Source organism: Oryx dammah, unplaced genomic scaffold (assembly GCF_014754425.2).
Source record: "Oryx dammah isolate SB20612 unplaced genomic scaffold, SCBI_Odam_1.1 HiC_scaffold_3, whole genome shotgun sequence".
NCBI classification, from domain to species: domain Eukaryota; kingdom Metazoa; phylum Chordata; class Mammalia; order Artiodactyla; family Bovidae; genus Oryx; species Oryx dammah.
The window spans coordinates 110,170,484-110,182,440 of record NW_024070187.1 but is presented as its reverse complement, the minus strand read 5'-3'; the positions used below and the strand labels follow the sequence as shown (position 1 = coordinate 110,182,440).

The 11,957-nt window shown below is 48.8% G+C and overlaps 1 protein-coding gene across 1 annotated transcript in view; it reads left to right on the top strand.

Moving 5' to 3' along the window:
- TAPT1 (transmembrane anterior posterior transformation 1) overlaps positions 1-11,957 on the top strand; it is a 62,715-nt gene that overhangs the window by 1,495 nt on the left and 49,263 nt on the right. The gene's annotated exons all lie outside the window — the stretch shown is intronic.

The following is an 11,957-nucleotide window of genomic DNA, read 5'->3' as shown; positions in this document are numbered from 1 at the left end:
CCGCGGCGGCGAAGGGCGGCGAGAGGCGCCGCGCGGGACTCCGGCCGCGAGCGCCGGGGGCGGCCCGGGCTCGGTGGGGCGCGCGCGGAGCCGGCGCGGCTCCCGAGGCGCCGCGGCCGCTGACAGGCTCCTCGGGCGGGGCCGCCGGGCGGTAACACGCCCGCCCGGCCAGGTGCGTCCGAGAGACCGAGAGGGCCAGCGGCCGGGGGCGTTCGTCCCCGCTCCCTTTTCCTGCTGCTTCTGAAAGGTCGTTCTTTAAAACAAACAAACGAAACGCAGCGCCTGGGGTCTCCTCCCGCCTCGATAACGTGGGCGAGCATCTCACCCCCAACCCCCGGCTCGAGCTCAAAACTGAGCAGCGCGAGGCTGGATTTCATTATCTGTGTGCCAAGGTGACTTCTGTTCTGTTTTCAGCGAACTTGAGTCATCCGAACCTGTTAACTTGCTCTCTAAATAATGTGTTCTGCCGCAGATAACGCGGTGGTAATGACAGAGAAGTTTCAGCCCTTCTGCTCAGGGTATAAATATTTAGCACTCCTGCACGTATTACCTGTGAACTTTTCCTAAACCGAAACCTAAGCCACTTTTAAAAAGAAAAGAAAAGGCAGCTCTTGTGAATCCTCCTTTCAGTGACCGGTTTTTAAGCCTGTTGTTTTAGTATTGTTTCTTTCAGGTGTAGGGTTTTATTCTTGTGTTCAGAAAGTTTTTAAAAGTTGCCTTTGTATTCATACTGCAGTTCTGTATGAGGCTTGAAAGAAGGGAAGACATTGAGGTGTATGTTTCATTGAATGTAGAGTGATCATAGCATTTTAATTCTTGGCGTAATTCTGAGTTTTGAAGATCAGTGGAGCCATAACTCTCTTTGAATTTCTTCCAACTACAGATTGTTTCAGCTCCACAGCAGGAGCTGCATTGGTCGTTATTTCCTGCAGTTCGTGCCAATAAATGTTTAAGTCCTAAGGCTTACTGCATCATTGGCTGTACTTGTGTATGGAAGACTTGGAAGTCCTTTAGTGCTAACTTGGTCTGATCAAGTGAGATCGTGATTGATTTGCTAATTATCAGAACTAGACATAGGTTAGCTTCTGTAGAGATCTTTATCTTTGAAAAATTAAGTACAGACTGTGCCTTGTTTTGTCTTTCTCAATGGGACCACTTAAAAATTCTCAACTCTGATTAAGTTGTCAATGTAAACTTTTGCTTGGGAGAGTGTTTACTTTCTGAATTGGTCAGATCTGAGTAAGACAGAGGATTAAATCTCTCAGCTGTCTGTTTACTTACTTGGACTTGAAAATTAAAAGCACTCTGGTGCAAATAGAGAGCAATGTGGCCAGGTTTCACTGTAATTTTTTGAAATACTTATGAGTTTCAGGAAATTCAACATTATAAATGTTGCTTGCATGCACAAAAAATGAAGTTGTCAGGAGCCTTTTGATGAGCACAGATGCTGGGACCCTTAGCCCCGTTTCCGTGCCCTTGCCCACCATCCCTCTGGATACCTGTGCCCGTGGACTTCCACAGACTTCATGCCGCCCATGCATTCTTCCTCATCATGGGTTACTGAGGGTGGTTTACTTAACACCTTTGAAGCTGGACTTTCAACTCAGAGTTGGGGAAAGTCGTTACCAGGGACACACTTCCGGCTCTGGTTGTTGGGGTAGTTAAGTGTTTCCCCAGTTCCAGCCGTTCAGTGGAGGTGAGATGTGAGTGGCAGCTCTTGAGGATCAGGACTTAGGGTCCCAGGAGGTCTCAGCTGGAGTCACCAGCCAGCGTTGTTCTGTCTTGGCCTCCACGTGGGCCCCTTGTCCTCTCTCCTGGGTGTCTGTCCCTCTCTGCTAGGCACACAGCTCTCGCCACTGCCAAAACCCACTGCCTAACTCTGATGCTGCTCTGGTCAAACTCTCCTCACTGGAGATTCGAAGTCTTGCAGTCATTCTGGAAGGCCCTGGGCTGCTCAAGTGCTTAGCGCATTCACCCTGACCCTCAGCATTGCTCCCTTCTGCTGCTCAGCATCCTTTCCTTCCTCTCCTGTCCAGAATTTAGAAAATTCTTCCCTAGGGGCTGCCCTGGGCCAGAGGGCTTTGGAGTGGTACCACGTAGGGTCCTGTGAGCAGCATTTCTTCCTGAGTCAGATGTCTCCCAAGACTGGATGCTTGCACTAAAGGTGTTACTTTGTCCATTTTTTATATTCTGGCACTGCCTTTGCTACTCTGGTCTTCCCTCCTTTCCTGCCAATTCAGGGCAACCTTTGTCTCACCTTTTGAAAGTCAGAATTTTAGTGTCTTGGTGGCCTGAAGCATCAGTTAGTTCCAAAGTCCCCTTTATCATTTCTCCCAAGGAATGTAGGACTTTTATAAATTAGAAGTTTGTTGGCCTGTCCTAACCATCCGAGATCCTGTAAATGAACATACAGATTAGGTGATTAGCCAGACCCTCTCAGTCCAAGTAAAATAATTCAGAACATAGTGTTTGAGGTCCCTAGTTTTATTTTGTATTTGTCTGCGTTTACTGTGTGTGTGTGTAGAATGTATATGTATGTTGGTTGGTATATATACAGCTACATCAAGGGTAAGCTTTGTTTTTCTCCCTTAAACTCTTGTAATCATTTCATTCACTGAACTCGCTGAGTCTTAAGTAGCCTGGTGGTGGGCTGAGACTTTTCTCAGGTGCTGGTACTTAACTCCTAACATGGTTAGAAATGGCTAGTTCACTCCTCACTCCCAGTTTTGTTCTCTCTCTCATGACGGCCGCTGTGTATTTATTCCACCGTTGCCTCATATGGTCCTCTGTCTTGAACTCTGGTGGATGTATTTATTAGTCATCACGAACTGCAGATTCATCTCTTCTTTTTTTCTTCTTAAAAAATATGTATTAATGTGTACACTTAAGAATAGTTAATGGTAACATTTATGTATATTTTACTGCAATAAAAATAAATTTAAAAATTAAAACAAAATATGACCAACATCTATTGTCGTTTTTGCTAAAAGACCAGATAATAAGTACATATTGCTGGGACTTCCCTAGTGATCCAGTGGTTTCAGGACTCCACGCCTTCACTGCCAAAAGCATGGGTTTGATCCCTGAACAGGGAACTAAGATCCTGCCAGCCAGGAGATTCCCACCAGCCTCACCACCCCTCCCCGACCCCGCCACCTCACCAAAAACAAGTACATGTTGCTATGTTTCCCTGCTTGTTCCCCACCTCACTGCTCTGCAGAAGTTCCAAGTGGTAGAGTTTCTGTATAATCCTGTTCCCATTTAGGAATCTAGGTCCAGCAAGTCAACTTTGGACTAAGCGTTGGGCAATCCGTTCTTGGCTTATTTCGGCGGCTGAACTGCTTTGTGGACTCAGTGCTTGCCTAATCTGCTTGGCTCTGTTTCATAACTCCGCCACTCAGTGGCTTAGGACCCGAAGTATCTAAGTTGGCTCTAATGACTGGAGACTTAACAATGGAAGCCCTGGTGTAGAATAAGCGCAGCTTCTACTGGTGAAGACGAGGCAGTGACCATATAAGGCAGGTGTTGGAGTATGTATAGGAGCAGGTGTTGCTTATAGAACAAAAGAGCCTGGAGTAGGGGGTGGGTGAACATCCGGGTTTCTGACTGTAAATGGCCCCAGTGCCATGGGGCCCATTTCGTTCCTTTCTCAGTGGTGACTTTTCACTTCTGGAGCTTAAACTCGTTACCACCCCTTTTGCTTCTCTTCACTTTCTTTGCATTTTAGACCTCTTGCTTACCTCCATGAGAGAGTGAACAGAGGAAAGAAAACTAAAGCCCAGAAAAACCAAGTGACGCCTTTTTAGCAGCTCCCACAAAAGATTTCGTCTGGGACTAAGGTTCAGATTCACCATGTCTGTCCTGTTTGTAATTGAAAATTTAATATGTTAAAATACATTTTCATTTAACCAGTCCTGATCCTCTATAAAATATGTTACATGGTTATGCTTGTGGCCCAAGACTCATCCTGATGGATGATTAAAGGCTGTGATTTGGAAAATTATACCCTAGAGTAAATCAATTTCTCATCTACAAAAGAAATTAAGAATAGTTGTAAAACTGCCTAAGAAATTACCTGGAGTATCCACAACCCTGATACAGATAATGTAAAATTAGCTTCTTTTCTTGTGACAGATGATTGCTTTTCTTTTAAAATTCTCACCTGCTTTATTTAACTAGTACTTGCAAACTAAAAAGCAATGATATGATCTTTGACCAGGTCAATATCTTGACCTTTTTTAAGATGTTAAGCTTCCATCTGGTTCGCCCTCCAAAATTCAGTCCTAGAAGCTCATTTGCAGCCCACTTTGGGGAATGCTTGCATGAAAGAGGTCTTTGAAGAGACTGTATATCATTGACTGTCAAGTTAATGATACTCTGTTCCCATTTTCAGTCCTTTGTAACCTTGTAACCTTGGAAAAAGTCACCACTCTTTTTGTATCTGTTTTTCCATCTATAAATTTATAAGTATCTTTTCTGTTATTTACTTCCCTAAAGGAGGTTATTTATAAGCAGTTTGAGAGCTTTAACAGCTTAAGAGGTACCTGTACTATATTTGAGTTAGGAAAGCAAGATTGCTCTCATTGATTCCTAGTTGGCCTTGTACAAGGGTGTGCCTTTGTATTTGTGTAATAAACTTGTAACTAATATTTTAGTGTAACTTTAGTAAAGCCTATTAAGGATCACATTATTTAAGATCATGGAGATTTGCATGTTTCTTAGTATTTTCCTAGCAGTTAACCAATATTACTTTCCAATTTTTTAATGGTCAATGCTATTTTAAGAAAGATATATTTAGACATATTACTGAACATGTAAATATATTTAGGATTACTCATTACTTCAAATTAATACTTTTTTATCCTGAGTTCTTATTTCTAAAACAAGCTCTCTCAGAAGATAATTAATCATAATATTTCTTTGTTCAGGTATGAGGAAGAAGCCATTTATACTGTACTTGTTCTCAATTTGGATCAGCAAGCAATTCTGTAGTAGACGTGTACTAATTAAAAATAATCTGGAGGAATTGATTCAGATTTATGATTGATATTATTTTCCTAGTGTTAAATGTTTATAACTGGCAAGGCTTACTTATTCAAATGTAGGAGCTCCTATTTCTATTAAACAGTGAAATACTTCTATTTTTAAAAGACTTACTGAATAATGGTTCTTGTTGGTGAGAACTGGATAAATGAACTAAAATTGGTTGACATCTTAAAAGCTCAAGTGGTATTGAGAAAACAAACAACTGGGTTATTTTATTTTGGAAAATAGTTTGCACTTACACTATAAAGACAGATGTTTGATATAACAAATGAAAGTCACTCTTGCTAAGAAGGAATGAAGCACCCCCACAGCATGGAATAAGCTCAGGTCCCCTTGTGTGTGTGCTCAGTTCCTGAGTCGTGTCCAGCTCTTTGCGACCCTGTGGACTGTCGCCCGCCAGCTCCTCTATCCATGGGAGCTCTGGTCCACTGAACCAGCTGAGTTCTGGAAGAGTGGCAGCCACAGGTCAAAGAACAGTAGTCATCTTCCTGAATAATTAGCCAGGCAGCCTGCCAGTATCGCAGGACAAGTGAGTTCAGGTCCATCCGTATAATGGAGAAAACGGTGTTTAAATCAATAACAACAACAAACAGAAGCACTGAAACACAGCTGTGCTGCAGAGCGGACGGCTCCAGAACAGAAGTAGGCGATCTATTCAAGAATGTATCCGTGACCAGGCAAAGGCTGGGGGGCGGCGGGCCGGGGACCAGACAGCAGCAGGACTGCCGCGCCACCCCTGAGAAGCTCGGGCCCCAGGGCAGCAGAAGCCCCTTCTGCATTGTGGGTCAGAGGCTCCTCCTGGGAGATGGGAGCCAGGCAGGGCTCAGTCATCTTCTCTAGAATGATCGGCAGAGAGACGGATGGCAATTACGCTCCAGGGGAGAATGTGTGTGCAGTCGCTCAGCCGTGTCCAGCTGTTTGCAGCTCCAGGGGCTGCAGCACGCCATGCTTCCCTGTCTTTCACCATCTCCTGGAGTTTGCTCAAATTCATGTCCATCGAGTCGGTGATACTGTCTCATCGTCTGCTGTCCGCTTCTCCTTTTGCCTTCAGTCTTTCCAGCATCAGGGTCTTTGCCAGTGAATCAAGCTTGCCGAATCAGTTGGCCAAAGTATTGGAGCTTCAGCATCAGTCCTTCCAATGAATATTCAGTGTGGATTTCCTTTAGGATTGACTAGTTTGATCCCCTTGCAGTCCAAAGAACTCTCTAGAGTCTTCTCCAGCACCACAGTTTGCAAGCATCAATTCTTCAGTGCTGGGTTCTATTTCCAACTTACCTCTTAGCTTTTCAGTGACTTTGGACAAGTCTCTGAAGCTCTGTGAGCCTCAGATTCTTGATTTGAAAAACGTGAACACTGTCAACTGCGCCTTTAACTCTGACTTGTGGTGAGGATTTTTTGAAGTAATGTGTGCAGCACCTTTGTAAGCCACCTCAATCAGGTGCCTCATTCGTGTTAGTCCCTCAGTCGTGTCTTGACTCTTCGCCAGGCTCCCCTGTACATGGAATTCTCCAGGCAAGAATACTGGAGTGTGTGGCCATTCCTTTCTCCAGGGGATCGTCCCACTCCAGGGATCGAACCCAGGTCTCCTGCATTGCAGGCAGGTCTGAGCCACCAGAGAAGCAGAGGACCCTAATTCCTTAAGCAGGGCCAGTCCTTCAGGAGTGTGGCGGGGTTGGGGGGCTGTGGTGGACAGGGAGGAGTGTGGGGAGGAGGAGGTAGGAAAGCTTTCCATCTGTCTCACCCCATGAAACTTGGTTCTTTTGTTAGTATCGCTTTAATGTTTCTTTTAAAACTGTTCTCCAACCTGTTGCTGCTGCTGCTACTAAGTCACTTCAGTCGTGTCCAACTCTGTGCGACCCCATAGAGAGCAGCCCACCAGGCTCCCCCATGTCTGGGATTCTCCAGGCAAGAACACTGGAGTGGGGTGCCATTGCCTTTTCCACTCCAACCCACTAGTATGGTGTTAATGATAGGTAAACCCTACCCTTACACTCAGCTCACTGGGGGCTGGACTTGGGGAAGGAAGATCCGGATACATGGTGCTTGGTTTCAGAAAGTTTAAGGGCTGGCAAGGGAGCTGCTTAGTAAACAGTGTAACTTCACAGAAGTAAACCCAGGGTGCTGGGAGCACGGAGATGGGGTCAGGGGGTGGTTCCCAGTTTTCCAGAACACAGTGGCCTGTTTACAAAAGCACTGAAGATGATAGAATAATCTAGTGCCAGAAAGCACAGGCTTTAGGGATGGGCTGCTTGATTTGAATGCTGGCTGTACTGTTCGTTTCTTCTGTGACCTGGGAGGCCTCCTTCACTTCTCTGTGCCTCAGTTTCTTCATCTGTAAAATGGGCATGATGATAAAGCCTGTCTCGTGTTTGAGAACTGTGTACTCAAAACACGTTTTATCCTTTAATGCTTGGGTTTACTGTTAACTTTTCCATTGGAGAATCAAAATTGGTGTTTAAAACTGAAATTTTCTTGCATTTCTAGAGGTAGAATCCTGATACAGTACTCCTTCACATTTATAATAGAGTTAAAACACCCTCATAGGTGTATATTTCACAATTCTTTAAAACTCATTTAAGGAAAGTTCCTTAGGTTATATAGTTTGTTAAATGTGCTTGTTAGACGTGTTCCCTTTTATCCTTGGAAGCAGGATTGCAGACGTAGCAGTAAACATTAGGTGGCCACCAAACTCGGATTGGCTAGTGCTCTAGACCATGGGAAGTTGCTAGTGAGTGGTCCAGACAGCGTGTCATGCTCTGCGGTCTTCACAACCTTTCATACCCGGTCGCTCGAACATCCTTTGTGAATGACAAGCAGGTAACAAGTGTAAAACCGCTCCAAGCCTCGGTTTCCCTCTTCTGTGACTGTTGAGATCTGTGGGTGGAGCGGGGTCCCAGGACCAGTGGAGGCAGAACCGGTGCGGATCCACCCTCATCTGACTGCTCTCCCTGTGCTCTCCTCTGGACCAGGACAAAACCCTCCCTGTGGAGGGAGTTCCATCATCTGCGGGCCCAGGGAGGACACCAGCCTGGAGGATAACTTTCTAAATAAACAAGGGTACAGGGTCGGGCTGCAGCCCAGGGGCCCACCCAGCCTGAGCTTGCCCAGGTTCAGGACCGAAGGAAGAGTCGGGACTCGGCAACATAGAGACCTCAGTGGTTTGAAATGGATGGGGTGGGGGGCTCCCAGGGAGAAGGGGGCTCTTTTGTTACCAGGGAAACCAGCTGAAGGCCACGCCCCTCCCCTTCTTTGACCAGCACAGGCTAGGGCTGGGGGCTCTGCAGGAAGGTCAGCCCTGCGCCAGGGACACAGGTGAAGCAGGCCCTGGTCAGTCAGCGGATGGACAGAGAGCAAGAGGACAGCCATCTTGAGTGGCCTGACCACACGGACAGCTCATCCCAGCCTTTTGGTTTAATTTGCTTTTCAAAAGTTAAACTCATGTAACAGCCTGTTTATCTAATCTTTCACACACCAAGATACTAGCTCTCGCCCCTCAGCTCCCTTCGCTGCCCTTACTGTGTGTGGACGATGAGCCGGGGCCCTTATTGGCTGCGCCCCTGGGGCGGAGTGCAGGTGCCTGTCGGGGACCGTCCTTCGGATGCTCCAGAGCTCTTCCTGCAGAGAGCGCCTACATCTCAGAACACACCTGCCTCAGTCCCGGGCTCTGTGCTCGCGAAGCTGCTGCGCCCTGCTTCTGCCGCCTCTCATTTCCAGTTCTTGCTCTCCGCCACGCCTTCCTCTGTCACTGCCTTCCTCTCCTCTGAGCCACTCATTCGTTCAGGGAGCATCGGCTGAGCCCTCTTTAGCGCTGTGTCCCGAGGGTGCAGAGGGAAAGAACGCCGGATGAGAGTGCGTGTGTACCCGGGCTCCAGGAGGAAACCCGGGGAGTCTTCCTGGAGCAGATGACTCCGCGCGTTACTCGCCCATGGAGGCTCACCTGTGTGCTCACATGGGTGGACAGAGGGAGCCGACACAGCATTTGCCCGCGGTGAGACGTGTTGTACCTGGACAACAGTGACCTCGACGTTCAGGGGAGGCAGGCATGCTGCGTGGCGGAAAAGAAAGCTAACCCGGGCCCAAGTTGGCAGGGCTCTGCTGTCGCCCCTGCCAGGGTGTTGACCTCGCCCGGAGGTGCCACGAGCCCCGAAGGGTTTCTGCCGCCGGCCTGTGTGTGTGCCGACCCAGGCCAGGCCAGGTGGGGCCTAGGGGAGCAAGGAGCAGAAGGCAGGTGCTGGTCAGCCTCCGTGGTAACCTGGAGAGAGCTGGGAGGACCACACCCAGGTGGAGTCTGGAAGAAGAGTGCAAGTTTGTAAACGTTTTGAGGAGTCATCAGGCCTTGGAACGGGGCTAGAGGGGATGGTCAGAATCGGCCCCCAGCTGCCGGCCTGGAGCTGTGTCACTGGTGAGCCCTGAACTAACGGTGGGGCTGCAGTAGTGGGGGTTAATGGGGAAAGGGTGGATTGCAGTTTGCCGGCTAAAGGTGCCTTTGGAAATTCTAGGTGGAGTTGCCCACAAGGCAGTGGGAAGTAGGAGTCCAGGCTCAGAAGTCAAAAGCGGAAGCTATGGCAACGTCAGGATTGAGGTGATGGTTTTGACCTTAGACCACCCCAGGAGAGTATGTGTAGGGAAGAAAGATAAGAAGAATGAAGAAAAGGTACCTGGTGGCACGTGAAACAATATGGCCTAAAGGGTGGCCGGGAGTTCACTGGAGCCCTGCCCTGGTGCATGCGTGTGTGCGTGTGAAGCCGCTCAGTCATATCCGACTCTGCGGCCCCACTGGCTGTGGCCCGCCAGGCTCGTCTGTCCGTGGGATTCTCCAGGCAAGAGGACAGGAGCCGGTTGCCATGCCCTCCTCCAGGGGATCTTCCCCACCCAGGGATCGAACCCTTGTCTCTGGCATCTACCTGCATTAGCAGGCAGGTTCCTGACCCCTGGCGCCACCTGGGAAGCCCGTAAGAAGCAAGAGCACCCAACCGAACCCGCAAGCCCTTCAGGATCAGGTGGAGGAAGACCAGGGAGTCTGGTGACGTGACCCTCAGGTCTCGTGACCCCGCTCACTGGCATCAGTGCCAGTTTGTGCCAGCACAGTTTCTTCTGCTTCCTGAATGTCCCGTTGCTTCCCAGCATTCATTCACCTGAAAGAATTGATACTCTTCTGACTCTCTTCTGTCCAGTTGGAAAACCGAACTGCATTCAAGTCTTAACTGTTTGATCTTTCTCTTCCATTTTAGCTGTTCTTGTTTATAGCACAAAACACTTTTTTTTTCCCTCTCCTTCAGGCACTAGATCTTGTGCTGGATCTAGCCAGCCACCAACGTGTTAGAAAGTTCCGAGCCAGAAGCTTCACTCCGCACGGATGCGGTTGCCTTGAGGCACACACGGTGGAGTTCACACCTGTGTCCGTGGCTTCAGCCATAGGGTCCTGAGACCGCCACGTTCATGGTCACTGTGCAGTCTGACCTGCCTCTCTGCCCGGCTGCAGTAGGCACAGGTCGGGTTCTCTCTCCACCTCTTTCAGTCTCCAGGTGGCTTTCATGGTACCACTGACTCTCCAAGTCGATTATGAATCTTGTGTTTAAAGAAATCTGTAATTTGGGGGTGGGTGGGACTCTCACTTCTGCACATAAGCAAGCCACTTCACCTCATGTTCAAGGAACTTGCTGTCTGTCCCAGTGCTGGAGGAAGTCAGCTGTTTTAGGCCCACTGGGAGGTAGTAAGTCCACTTCTGAGTCTTCTAGGACTCTTCCAGAGTGTTTAGGACTGTACACTCTTCCCCACCCCTGCAGCCTTTAAATCTTGGCGTCACATAAGATGGAACTCCGCAGGTGGACGCTTGTGGGTGAAATTGACCTCCCTGCCTTGTCATCTGTGGGAGGGAACAGCAACATGGGGTTTGAGGAAGGAGCAAGAGGCCAGCTCGGAGCAGAGAGGATGCTTTGCAGCCCTTGGTGTCCTGAGTCCGGGAAGAGAGGGCGGCCTCCCAGGGAGTGAAGGAGGGAGGGGGCTGAGAGGTCGCCCATGTGGTGGGCTGCCGGGAAGCGTGGCCCACAAGGTGGAAACGTTGGGATCAGGTAACAGCCTTACTTGCCATCCCAGGTCTGCCAGATACAGCCCAGTGGAAAGCGTTCAGCCTCCTCCGGCCTTTGTTTCCTCAGCTGAGATGAGAGAATGGAGGGTGAATTTGCATCAGAGGAACGGAAAACAGGTGGACCAGTCCACGGGGAGTGAGGTCTTCAGATGGCGTTGAGGTTCTGTCTTGTATGACTCACGGTTACCATCGTGTTGGGAAACCTTCACCTGGGGAAATGGTGTTATTTAGACTCTGGCATGCATTGGAGAAGGAAATGGCAACCCACTCCAGTGTTCTTGCCTGGAGAATCCCAGGGACGGGGGAGCCTGGTGGGCTGCTGTCTATGGGGTTGCACAGAGTCGGACACGACTGAAGCGACTTAGCAGCATCTCTGAGGCTGAAGAAGGAAGAAATTGTAGCAGGGTCGAGTGTGTCCTTCAGCCCAGCTCACTCCTGGACTGGAGGAGTGCCTCTTGGGCGACTTGGCTCGCATGTGTGTGTGTCTCCGTTTTGTATGTACTTGGTGCCTGCTCTGTGTGTGGGGTGTTTGTGCGTGTGTGTGTGTCTCCATTTTGTGTGCACTTGGTACCCACTCTCTGTGGGTGTGTCTCCATTTTGTGTGTACTTGGTACCCGCTCTGTGTGTGTTTGTGCGTGTGTGTGTGTGTCTCCGTTTTGTGTGTACTTGGTACCCACTCTGTGTGTGTTTGTGCGTGTGTGTGTGTCTCCGTTTTGTGTGCACTCGGTACCCACTCTGTGTGTCTCCATTTTGTGTGTACTTGGTACCCACTCTGTGTGTGTGTGTGTCTCCGTTTTGTGTGCACTCGGTACCCACTCTGTGT